Here is an 11,338-nt window from a genome sequence, read left to right on the forward strand (position 1 = left end):
TTAAAAAACAATGAGATAGTATCACAATTAGCTCCGCCTGCTACACCACAACTTAACGGTGTTTCAGAGAGGAGGAATAGGACCTTATTGGATATGGTCCGGTCACTTCTCATACACTCAGAGTTACCCACATCCTTTTGGGGTTACACATTGGAGACTGCGATTTATGTGCTGAATCGGGTTCTAACCAAATCAGTTCCGAATACTCCATATGAACTTTGGACCGGAAAGAAACCAAGTGTCAGACACTTAAAGATTTGGGGTTGTCCAGCACACATTAAAAGAATGAGTGCAGACAAGTTGGAATCCAAGACTAGTCGTTGCCTGTTTGTAGGCTACCCAAAAGGCTCTATAGGTTACCTATTCTATGATCCAAGTGAGCATTAAGTGTTCTGCAGTCGAAATGCACAATTCTTGGAAACCGATTTCATCATAGACACCCATCATCAGGAAGTTGTTCTTGATGAGGAGAGCTCAGGAGTAGTGGGAGATGTTCCACAAGTTCCAGGTAGTGACCAACCTAGAAGATCCACTCGGGTATCCAAGCCACCAGTCCGTTATGGTTATGATCAGGATAGTTACCTGATGAAAACCTTGACTAGTGAGGAGGATCCCGTGACTTACGCGGAAGCTATATTGGACATAGATTCCCAGAAGTGGGTGGAGGCCATGAGAGTAGAGATGGACTCAATGGAGACCGATGGAGTCTGGACTCTAGTAAATCCACCCTCTGGGGTAAAAGCAATCGATTGCAAATGGATTTACAAGAGGAAGAAGAGCCCCGATGGTAGGGTTGAGACCTTCAAAGCTCGTCTGGTGGCGAAAGGGTACACTCAGAAAGAGGGCATCGATTTTGAGAAAACCTTTTCGTCTGTGGCCATGCTTAAATCCATTAGGATCCTGCTAGCTGTAGCAACATACCATGATTATGAGATTTGGCAGATGGATGCCAAAACTGCATTCCTGAATGGAGATCTTACTGAAGATATCTATATGCAGCAGCCGCAAGGCTTCATTGCTGTAGGTTAGGAAAACATGGTATGTAAACTTAATAGATCCATTTATAGAAGCAAGCTTCTAGAAGTTGGAACATCCGTTTTGACTCTACTATCAAATCATTTGACTTTGAGCAGAATCCGGATGAACCCTGTGTCGACAGGAAGTACAGTGGAGATAAGGTTACCTTCTTGGTTCTATATGTAGATGACATTTTACTTATTGGGAATGATGTGGGAATGTTAACTACAATGAAAGTATGGCTTTCACAGCAATTCTTCATGAAAGATCTTGGAGAAGCCTCCTATATACTAGGTCTTCGACTCTATAGAGATAGATCGAAGTGGATAATAGGATTATCAAAATCTGCTTACATTGACAAAATAGTCAAAAGGTACAACATGGAGAACTCCAAGAAAGGAAATGTTCCTTTCAGGCACGGAGTCACTCTCTCCAAGAAGATGTCTCCCAAGACTTCTGAGGAGATTGATGGCATGAAAGACGTTCCCTATGCCTCTACCGTAGGTAGCATCATGTATGCCATGCTGTGCACTCATCCTGACATTGCTCAGGCAGTGAGTGTGGTAAGCAGATTTCAGGCCAACCCAGGGCAGGAGCACTGGACTGTTGTGAAAAACATACTTAAGTACCTTCGAAGGACAAAAGAGTTTTGTCTAGTATTCGATGGTAGCTCACTACAGATCCAAGGGTATACAGATGTCGATTTCCAGTTGGATCCAGATGATAGAAAGTCTACATCTGGATATGTTTTCACGATAGGATCGTGTGTTGTTTGCTGGAAAAGCAGCAAATAGGGGTCCACTGCAGACTCCACAACCGAGGTCGAGTACATTGCCGCAAGTGAGGCTGCCAAAGAAGCCGTGTGGATGAAGAAGTCCGTTCACAAGTTGGGAGTAGTTTCGTCCAGCACATCACCCATCCCATTGTTGTGTGACAACAATGGAGCCATTGCTTAGGCTAAGGAGCCACGAGCCCACTCGAAGTCGAAGCACATCGAGAGGAAGTACCACGTACTGCGGGAGATTGTTGGTAGAGGGGACGTCCTGATTCATAAGGTATCGTCAGCGGAAAATGTAGCAGACCCATTGACGAAGCCACTATCACAGAAAGTGTTTGAGAAACACGTGAAAAGCATGGGACTCCGGCTTGTACCTGATTGGACCTAAGTGCAAGTGAGAGCTGTTAGACAGTTTTGTATGCCCTTAGCTTCAATCAGAATGATATACTTTATGAGTTTATTGTAAATGAATAAAAGTGCATATTTGATTCATGTTCCCTTGGTATGTTTCTGTGGAATACCCTTAAACTGGACACTTAATGAGACTCGTGTTAGTTTAGAATGTTCACAGCCAGTGGGTCAGTTTGGGGAGGCCTATCCTGACAAGGCTGACACTGTGGTGCCACCAAGTAGGTTGGGGTGGCTCGTCTCTGCTGTCAGGGTGAGACCCTAGGTACATGCAGTGTAGGATTAATTGAATCTATGAACTGGACCAGATTTTCAATATTGCCCTGAACCTTGGAGATTGATGGGCAAAACTAAAAAGTTACACCCGACCCCCTAGACTCGATTATGATACTGCATTAGGTGTCGGATTGGGCTGCCTTTGATATACCAATCAGTGAGATCCTTAGCGGGGGTCAAAACCTGGGTATGTTGGGACAGTATGAGAATTCATCTGAGTGGGTGATCATAGTGACAGGATCAGCCCCTTTGTCGGACAAAGGTAATGATCAGCAATGCACTCTCACTGATGGAAACCAAGACTGCCGGCAACTGAGATATAAAAGTATATGTATTATGGTTTCAAAATGATTTGCAAAAGGTTTTAATTCCCGATATCCATATAAGTAGAGAGTGCAACACTGTTCCTTGCAGCTGAGGGAGAGGTCCTCTCTTGTCGGGCAGTGTATGATCATTATGGGCTGAGAGGTTAAGTGTAAGACCATTGAGGATAATACCTGATGGGCTAATCTTGCATCTGCCCACAGTCCCTTGGTGTTACAAGGTGGCTTGGCCTAGGGACCACTTAGGGTAAGTGTTGGGCCCATAGAGCCCATTTGATGGGTTTCAGGGGGTGCACTGTCCATAACAGTGTATTCGGCCAAGCCTTGTAACAAAGGCTGGGCCGAACCCATGTGGCTGATGTATAGATCAATGCTTGGGTCCCACGCCATACAAGGAAGCCCAACTGGGCAGCAGTTAGGAAGGTTAAGTGAGCACATAAGCTTAATGGGCCTAAAGCCCATTTCGAACTAGGCCATTTAATTAGTTAATTATGGGGTGAATTCTGATATGGATTAGCTGATAGGATAGGGCCTTGACCCTATCCACTCAGAGAGTCCATATCTGAATGTGATTCAGATCTAGAAACCTCCTAATGAGATTAGGAGAAAGCTGATCTAATCTTTAGATAAGATAAGGGTTTATCCTTATCACCTAAAGAGAAAGCTGATCCAAATAGAATTTGGATAAGCAGCTCCTAATTGGATTAGGAGCTGATCTTTTAGGTTAACAAAAGAAGGAGGGGGCGGCAGCCTTGAGAAGACATTCATTCAAATCCTCTTCAGTGTTGAAATCAAGAAGGAAGAATTAAGCATCTTTGCAAAATTCTTTTCTTGCCGCCTCCCTGTTCTTGCCGCCCTGTTTGCCGGTTCGATCTCCAGCTGTGGGAGAAGTCAAGATTCGATCTTGACATCAGTTCTTTGAGAAAGAATTGATAGGAAGTTGTGCTCACGTGACATCCTGCTGATTCTTGCGAAGGACAGAGTTCTTGGAGAAGAACACTGTTGATTATGCTCATTCCTGCACTGTGCCATCTTTAGTGGGAGCAGTCTTTGGATCCTTCCTTGGGTGTGAACACCTTCGTTGGGGGATACTATTTCTCCGTATCAGGTATAATCCTCTCCTACTCCTTTTGGTCCAGATCTAGTTCAGTTTATGGTTCAAGAATGATCTTTGAAAATATGATTTTCTAAATAGGGAATGCAATTCCTAGTTAAAGGGAGAGAAAATTTTTTAAATTCGTCCCCTTATTCCGCAATATTTGGGTGTCCATACGATGGATCTCTCATCCCTTCAAGGGCTCTCCCCTAATGATAGGATAACTTATACTGAGTCCTCCTCGTAACAGTATCAATACGGGATGCATTGCTGAGTGAATTAATGTCTCATGGAGGGAGAGCCTTGTTGATAGCCCAAGCTATTAAATGTGGACAATCAAAGCTTTCTCCTCCTTTGAGGAGGCATGGAAAGTAGGCTCTCCCATAATAAATGTCAATGGGCCTGCAAGTGTTAATTGGACTGGATTTGGTCCAATCTGATCTAGTCCAATGTGAGTCTATTACATTTGGACCATTTTGGATTAGTCCAATTTAATATCTGGAACGTCAAATCTGTTCAAATTTATTTTAATTTAGATTCATTCTAACCCAAATCTGGTCTATTAAGTCTCATATTCTTATCTTCTATTAATGGACCAAATATTGGCCAAATCCAACCCAATCCAATATAAATTCATTTAGACGGATGGACCAGGTCTTAATCTAGTACAATAAATACTGTGGACCATTAAGTTTGGTATGGATAGGGTCCAATGCAAAACTGGTCCATTGACACCCTTAGGCCTGCCTGTGCAATAACCCCACTACAATTAACCCTATTAAGTGGGTCTAGAAGATAGCAGCTCACCCCTAAGTGAGCTAAAGCTAGAAGGATGAATGAGGAAAGCAGAATCAGCATTCTATTTTTGCAGAATGAGGTGATGAAGGTACCTTTGTCGATTCATATTACCAAGGATGATGGATAACCATTACGATTTAGTCGTTGATTTCTTTTTTTCCGCCCAAAGATTTGGTTTTTCTTTAAAGCATATTTTTTTATTATCTTTGAAAGCATTTGACTATGTTATGGTCCATTATTTGATTAGATTATAATGCAATTTTATTTGTACCAGTGCAAAAGTATGAGAGCTGGTGAAAATTAATTGAAAGCAAACTCTGATTTACTTATGTTTTAGGTTTTATTTTGTTTTATTCAAAGCCTAAAGAGCAAAGTGAAACAAGGGTTAACCACAATTTGCACTCCTATATATTTGTACCGGTCCAAATAAATTTATAAAACAAATAAATAAAGTTTTTTTTGGGTAAAAACAAATAAAGATTTAAATGATCTCGTTTGATGCATTCCAACAATTATCCTTTGGGACTATCATGTAAGAATTGATCTTAAAAGCTACCACCATATCATAAATAATTTAATTTAGACAAAATCTATGGTACATTCGCTGTGGCAAAAGACATGATTGATTGAATGCGATGGTTTAGATCTTGATACACATTGTGAAAAGTGAACCAATGAAAAATAAGCAAGCATTAGTGTGATTGGTTTAGATCTTGATTTAGCATGCAACCAATATTAGTGAATGCAAGGTGCCAGCCAGCTGGTTGGTAATGTCTTCAATTGGTCGTAGTAGCAGGGACTTGGATCAAGTCCCGCCTACACCTGGGTTAGGGGGTTATGAGTTGGGGGATGAGTTACCCCCGTTTGTGTAACCCCTTGGAGAAAAACTCTTTAATTTTTTATCTTAGGCCATCCACTTATGGTAGTAGGTAAAGCTAGTTGAGATGAAACTGATTCAGGTGTAACATGGCTTTTTGGATGATGTTATCTACTATAATGGAAGGCTAGTCCATTGCTTAATGTATGATCATGATGCAAAATTTTATTGGATCTCCACCTTTATTTACACCCCTCCAAACAAACATTTGCAAGAACCAACTAGAAAAAAACATTAAGAGAGATCGCAAATAGTAATAATCTCCCATTGTTAGTTTTTAGTGATATTAATGCAATAAGATTTGCAAGAGACAAAAGTGGAGGGAGACCTATAGCCAGTCTCAATTAAATAATTTTAATAAAGTAATAGATGATTGCAATCTAGTTGAAATGGAAATGAGGGGGAGTAAGTACACTCAGAAAAATAAATACTTGTATGAAAAATTGGATAGAACCCTAGTGAACAGGGAATGGATGGCCCTATATCCAACTGCTTACATGGAAAACTTACCTAGTTTCTAAGCTCTGACCATACCCCTATGGTGGTTCACTTAGGACAGAAGAATGATTTTGGACAAAACCATTTAGGTTTTAAATGATGTGGAAAAATAGGTCAGATTTAGACCGAGTTCTTGAAAGAGTCTGGAGACAGAGTGACTTGGAATCAAGAGGCCAATAGTTCAGAAAAAAGTGAAATAAACCAGTAATGAAAATTGAAAAATGGAATAAAAAAATTTGGAAATATTCATGAGAAGAAAAAGTGGATTATAAATGAAATGAAGAATTTTCAAGAAAAATTTGGCAGAGAACCCCCACAAAAAGAGAGCTAATTGACAAAGATCTAGCCCTATAAAAACAATTAAATAAAATACTTCGCAGAAAGAAAACCTATTGGGCTCAAAAGTCAAGATTGGATTGGGTCCAATTAGGTGACAAAAATACAAAATGTTTTCACACTCTTATTAGAAGAAATAGGAATAGGATCTTCATAATGATAACAACAACAATAACTAGATTGAAGGAGTAACTGAAATAAATGATTTTTTTTTGCGAAAAGTTTTGAGAAAAGATAGAGTACTAGAGCTATTAGAAATTTAGAAAATGTTCCGGATGAGTTGAGTATTGTTATTAATGAGAGACAAAATGAAAACCTAATCAAAGAGGTTTCAGGCCCATTAGCTTGTGTAGCACAATATAAAAGATAATAGCAAAAATACTAGTAAACAGATTCAGGCCACTGTTAGGGGAGAAAATTGCCCCATACCAAAGTGCATTTGTGCCGAAGAGGTAAATAACTGATATCGTTTTGATAGCCCATGAAATGATGAATGCTATGAAAATGAAGAAAGGTAAACAAGGTCTTATGGCATGCAAAATTGACATGGAGATAGAAAGCTTATGATCGGCTGTAATGGAAATATATAAAAGAAACTCTGAAGAGGATGCGGTTTCATGATAAATATTGGACTAATTTGGACCATGCAATTCATTACTTCAATATCATATCAAATACTTATTAATGGCTCCGCTACGAAGACATTCAAGCCTAGTTGGGGTATCAAACAAGGAGACCCTTTGTCCCCCTACATCTTTGTCTTATGTAGTGAGTCTCTCTGTAGGATGAATTGTCAAAGAGACCAAGAAAATAAGGTAATCCTTGGGTTCAAAGCAACAAAAGGAGGGCCTAACATCACAATTCTGCAATTTGCATATGATTGCCTTATTTTCGCAAGAGCAAATATGAATAATTCTCTAAAAATCAAAGAGGTAATGGATGTTTTTGCTAGAGCCTCGAGGCAAAGCCCTAATTTTAACAAATCTATGATATTTTTTCCAAAAATATCCATTCGTTTATAAAAAAGATATTAAGAGTTCTCAAAATCCCTATGGAGAAGAAAGAGAAGAAATATTTGGGGGCTCCTATTATAGAAGGGAGAGTGACTAGAAAAACCTACAAGAGAGTTAGAGAAAACATAGATGAAAAAAAAAACCTACAAGAGAGTTAGAGAAAACATAGTTACTCTTATAAAGACATCTATAAGCATAATGCCCCAGTATATCATGAGAATCTCTAAACACCCAAGATCCATTGCGGAGAATGTGGAAAAGAACCAAAGAGAATTTTTTATGGAAATAAAATAATACTAAAACTATAAATCTTGTTAAATGGGACACAATTTGTAAACCAAAGGATAAAGGAGGTTGGGGATTATAAAAGCATCATTGAGTAAATGCAACGAGTTTAGCTAAATTAGGTTGAAAATTTTTTACCCAACCAAACAATCTATGAGGTCTAGTGATCAAGAATAAATATTTACAAAATGAGAACCTATTGGGAAGCCAAGGCCAAAAAGAATATTCATGGGCATGGAGGGGCATCCTAGCAAATAGAGATGTTTTAAGAAAAGGAATAGGATGATATATGGGTTGGAAATTCCCATATAAGAAATAACTCGAATACTAACCAAGAGGAGGAAAACCTTGTGGTTAGCGAGTTCATAACTAATTAAAAAATGTGGAATAAGGAAAAGATTCTGCAACAAGTATCCTCAATTCTATCATAATTCGAACTCTTTACGCACTTGGTGTTAAAAGGCAAAATCCTTGCAAAGGTAAGACTCAAAAATTGGGGAATGGGTAATGACTCAAGCTATCCTTTCTGTGGAGAGGAGAGGATACAATCATTTGTTTATTTAATGTAATAAAGCTAAGCAAATATGGAATTCCCTAAATAATGAAAGTATAAAACCTAATGACAGGGAATCCCCCGTCGAATGGTGGGATAAAGCGTAAAAGAACTAAAAACATTTGTACTAGTCCAGAGATTTGGAGTATAACCTTATGGAATATTTGGAAAATAAGGAATTTTAAAAATTTTCAAAATAAATCCATCCCAACCCATCTTCGTCTAGATAAGATAAAAACATCCACATGCCCCCCAATTCAGAAGATCAAAACATTCTAATAAGTTGAAAACAATCAGATTGAAGTTATTTCAAAGAAAATTTTGATGCTTCAAAAAATAAAAGAAGCAATCGAGATGTTGCAGAATGCACTTCAAATGAAGCAGAAGTTAGGGGTAGCAACGAGTCAAGTTTTTCACGAGTTACTCAAGCTCATCTCGATTCGGTTTCAACCGAGATTCGAGCCGAGCTTGAGTCCAATTCACAAGCTCGACTAAGAAACAAACCGAGATATTCGAGCCTAATAGAGCTCAGCTCGTGAGGCTCATGAACCGGCTCGAATATATATATAATAAAATTATTATAATTCTTAACTTTTTAAATATCAAATAAAATTATTTTTATATATAATTTTTATTTTATAAAACATTTTTTCTCAAAATCAAACTCGAGCTTACGAGTTTTCAACTCAAGCCGAATTTGAGCTCAAACTCAAGGTTCTAGCTTGAACCAAACTCGAAAATTTGGTGGGGAATTTTGATATTTCACACTTTTCTTCTATAACACAATGTGGAATAAAAGATAGGGTAAATTAGACGAACCCCCTGTACTATGGGGTATGTGACAAATACCTCCTGAACTTTTTTGCGACAAAGGCCCCCAAAACTTTGACTGTTAGGCAAAGACCCCCCTTCCTTAGCGTTCCATTAGTTGCTGCTGAGAAAAAAAGTAAACATTTCGTTGTTCCAACATTTTTAAATACTCAAACCACACTTTTGACATTTTTCGAACCATTTTACCCCTACATCATTTTAAGGTTTGGCTTTGGCGATAGTTATCTCATTTCTCTGGCGCATTCAAGTTTGTAGAGGGTTTTTGTAGTGGAGATTAGCAAAGGTATTTTCTTCTTAGAGAAGGTTGGCGACAACTCTTCATGTTTCAGTGAATTCACTTCCACCATGACCAAGGGTTAGGGTTTAAAGGTTGAAAAGGAGATTTAATGTTGCTGATAGGGTTTGTCTTCATGAAAGTATATGGGTTTGCTATTAGGGTTTGTCTTCAAATAATCTTCATATATTTTGTAGGGTTTGCTAGTCATTGGTGCTTGTCTTCATGAACGTAGAAGGGTTTTTTGATATTTATTGTAATGTTAACCATTACCTATGGCTCTACAATTTCATAGGAATGAAACCTTTACTTAATTTCCAAAAGACTAATCCATTATTTTTATCAAATTTGCACCAAATTTATAATGAGACAACAAACCTTTAGGAAGGGACTTAAAAAATTCATTAACTATTTTGCATGGCATTCATTTTGAATTGTCAACTCTTTGTGAATGTAAACTTAACATGTAAATAAGATTAGAAAGGATATATGAAGGTGAATTGATGTCATGAGTGTATTTGAAGCTTACTACTCTTCTTTGAATATGTTTGGTATGTCCAATCACTTGAGGATAAATACATGGCTGATGTTGGTAGTTGTGAGTATATCATGTAAGTTATTCAGGGGCCATTTGACCATGACTGAATTCCCTAAGTTGAATGCTATGTCGCTTTGTATTCTAATGATCTATATATTAATTGTCATGAGGTGTAACCGTGTTTGATGTTCACTAAATGGATTAATGATCTATACATTAGTTGGCATGAGTTGTAGACATGTTTGATGTTCACGAAATGGGTTTAATGTTGTATATATTACTTCCCATGAAGTGTTCAATGTTCAGGAAAGAGGGTCAATTAATGCTCATGTCTTATATTGAAGTTTATTCTGTTTTGCTGAATTTAATCTGTGAATGTTTGTAAGTTTATACTCTTCTATTTTTAATGTAGCAACGAGTGACATTCAACATTTACACTCCAATCACCAAGTGATTTGAAGTTTGAAACAAGAGTTTGTGACTGTGGTAAGAAGTGTGTGATAAGGGTGTCTGAGACCACCTTCAGTCCACAAAAGTTGTTCTTCTTATACTTTCCCTTGCAAAGTTGTAAGTTGTACCTTTCTTTATTGTTGGCATCATAGCTATTGTTCATACTAAATTGAAAGAAATGTGTTTCATGCCTTTTTCAAACGGGTCGTTCCAATCAACCACCAAGATTGTGTTACTTCACCTGTGTACATTAAAGATGGCCAAGTTTTTCATAAGGCGGAGATTGAGAAGTTTGTCGCCGAGCTTGACAATCGGGTGAAAACACAAACACTAGAGAACAAGTCTGAGCTGAAGGCTTGGGATTCATGCACCTCTTAAAACTCATGCTTATGTTTGGTTTCATTCTATTGTTTATGTTTAGGAAGTAGGGAACCATGATGAAAGGAATGTGGCTAGACTCGTTTTGTTTTGTATGTCTATCTATTTATTTGATGTAAGAGATTACATTTTGTATAATACGAATGGAGAATGCTAACCATGTTGATAGAACATGTCTTTTTTGGTTAGGATGTGATGTTGGAACCTTAATGATAATGAAGTACAATATAGTTGGATGAGTACAAGTTAACTTACGCTGTTGTTGTTAGTCAGAACATATGAGTTGTCAATTATATTTGTTTCTAGTCATGAGTTGAATTCCTCCTGTTAGTGCATTGTTTAAGTTCTACTTGTTTGGAGTATACAAATTCTCTTAGTATAATGGTTTGGTGACTTGAATTTTCATTTCTATTTGATGGTAGCTTTCGGGTGATGATTATTAGTTTGAATCAAAATACACGAATAAACAACTAATGGTTTACAAATGGTATCACCTACACCGTAAAGCACCGATTGCTTTTTTCTTCATGAATATCGATTTGAATCCAAGGGGAATACACTTCCCCATTGTTTACAACGATTGATTTGATTATCAGTTTAGATCAAAGG

This window comes from Nelumbo lutea, chromosome 7, assembly GCF_056320005.1.
Source record: "Nelumbo lutea isolate HS-2025 chromosome 7, American lotus-T2T, whole genome shotgun sequence".
NCBI classification, from domain to species: domain Eukaryota; kingdom Viridiplantae; phylum Streptophyta; class Magnoliopsida; order Proteales; family Nelumbonaceae; genus Nelumbo; species Nelumbo lutea.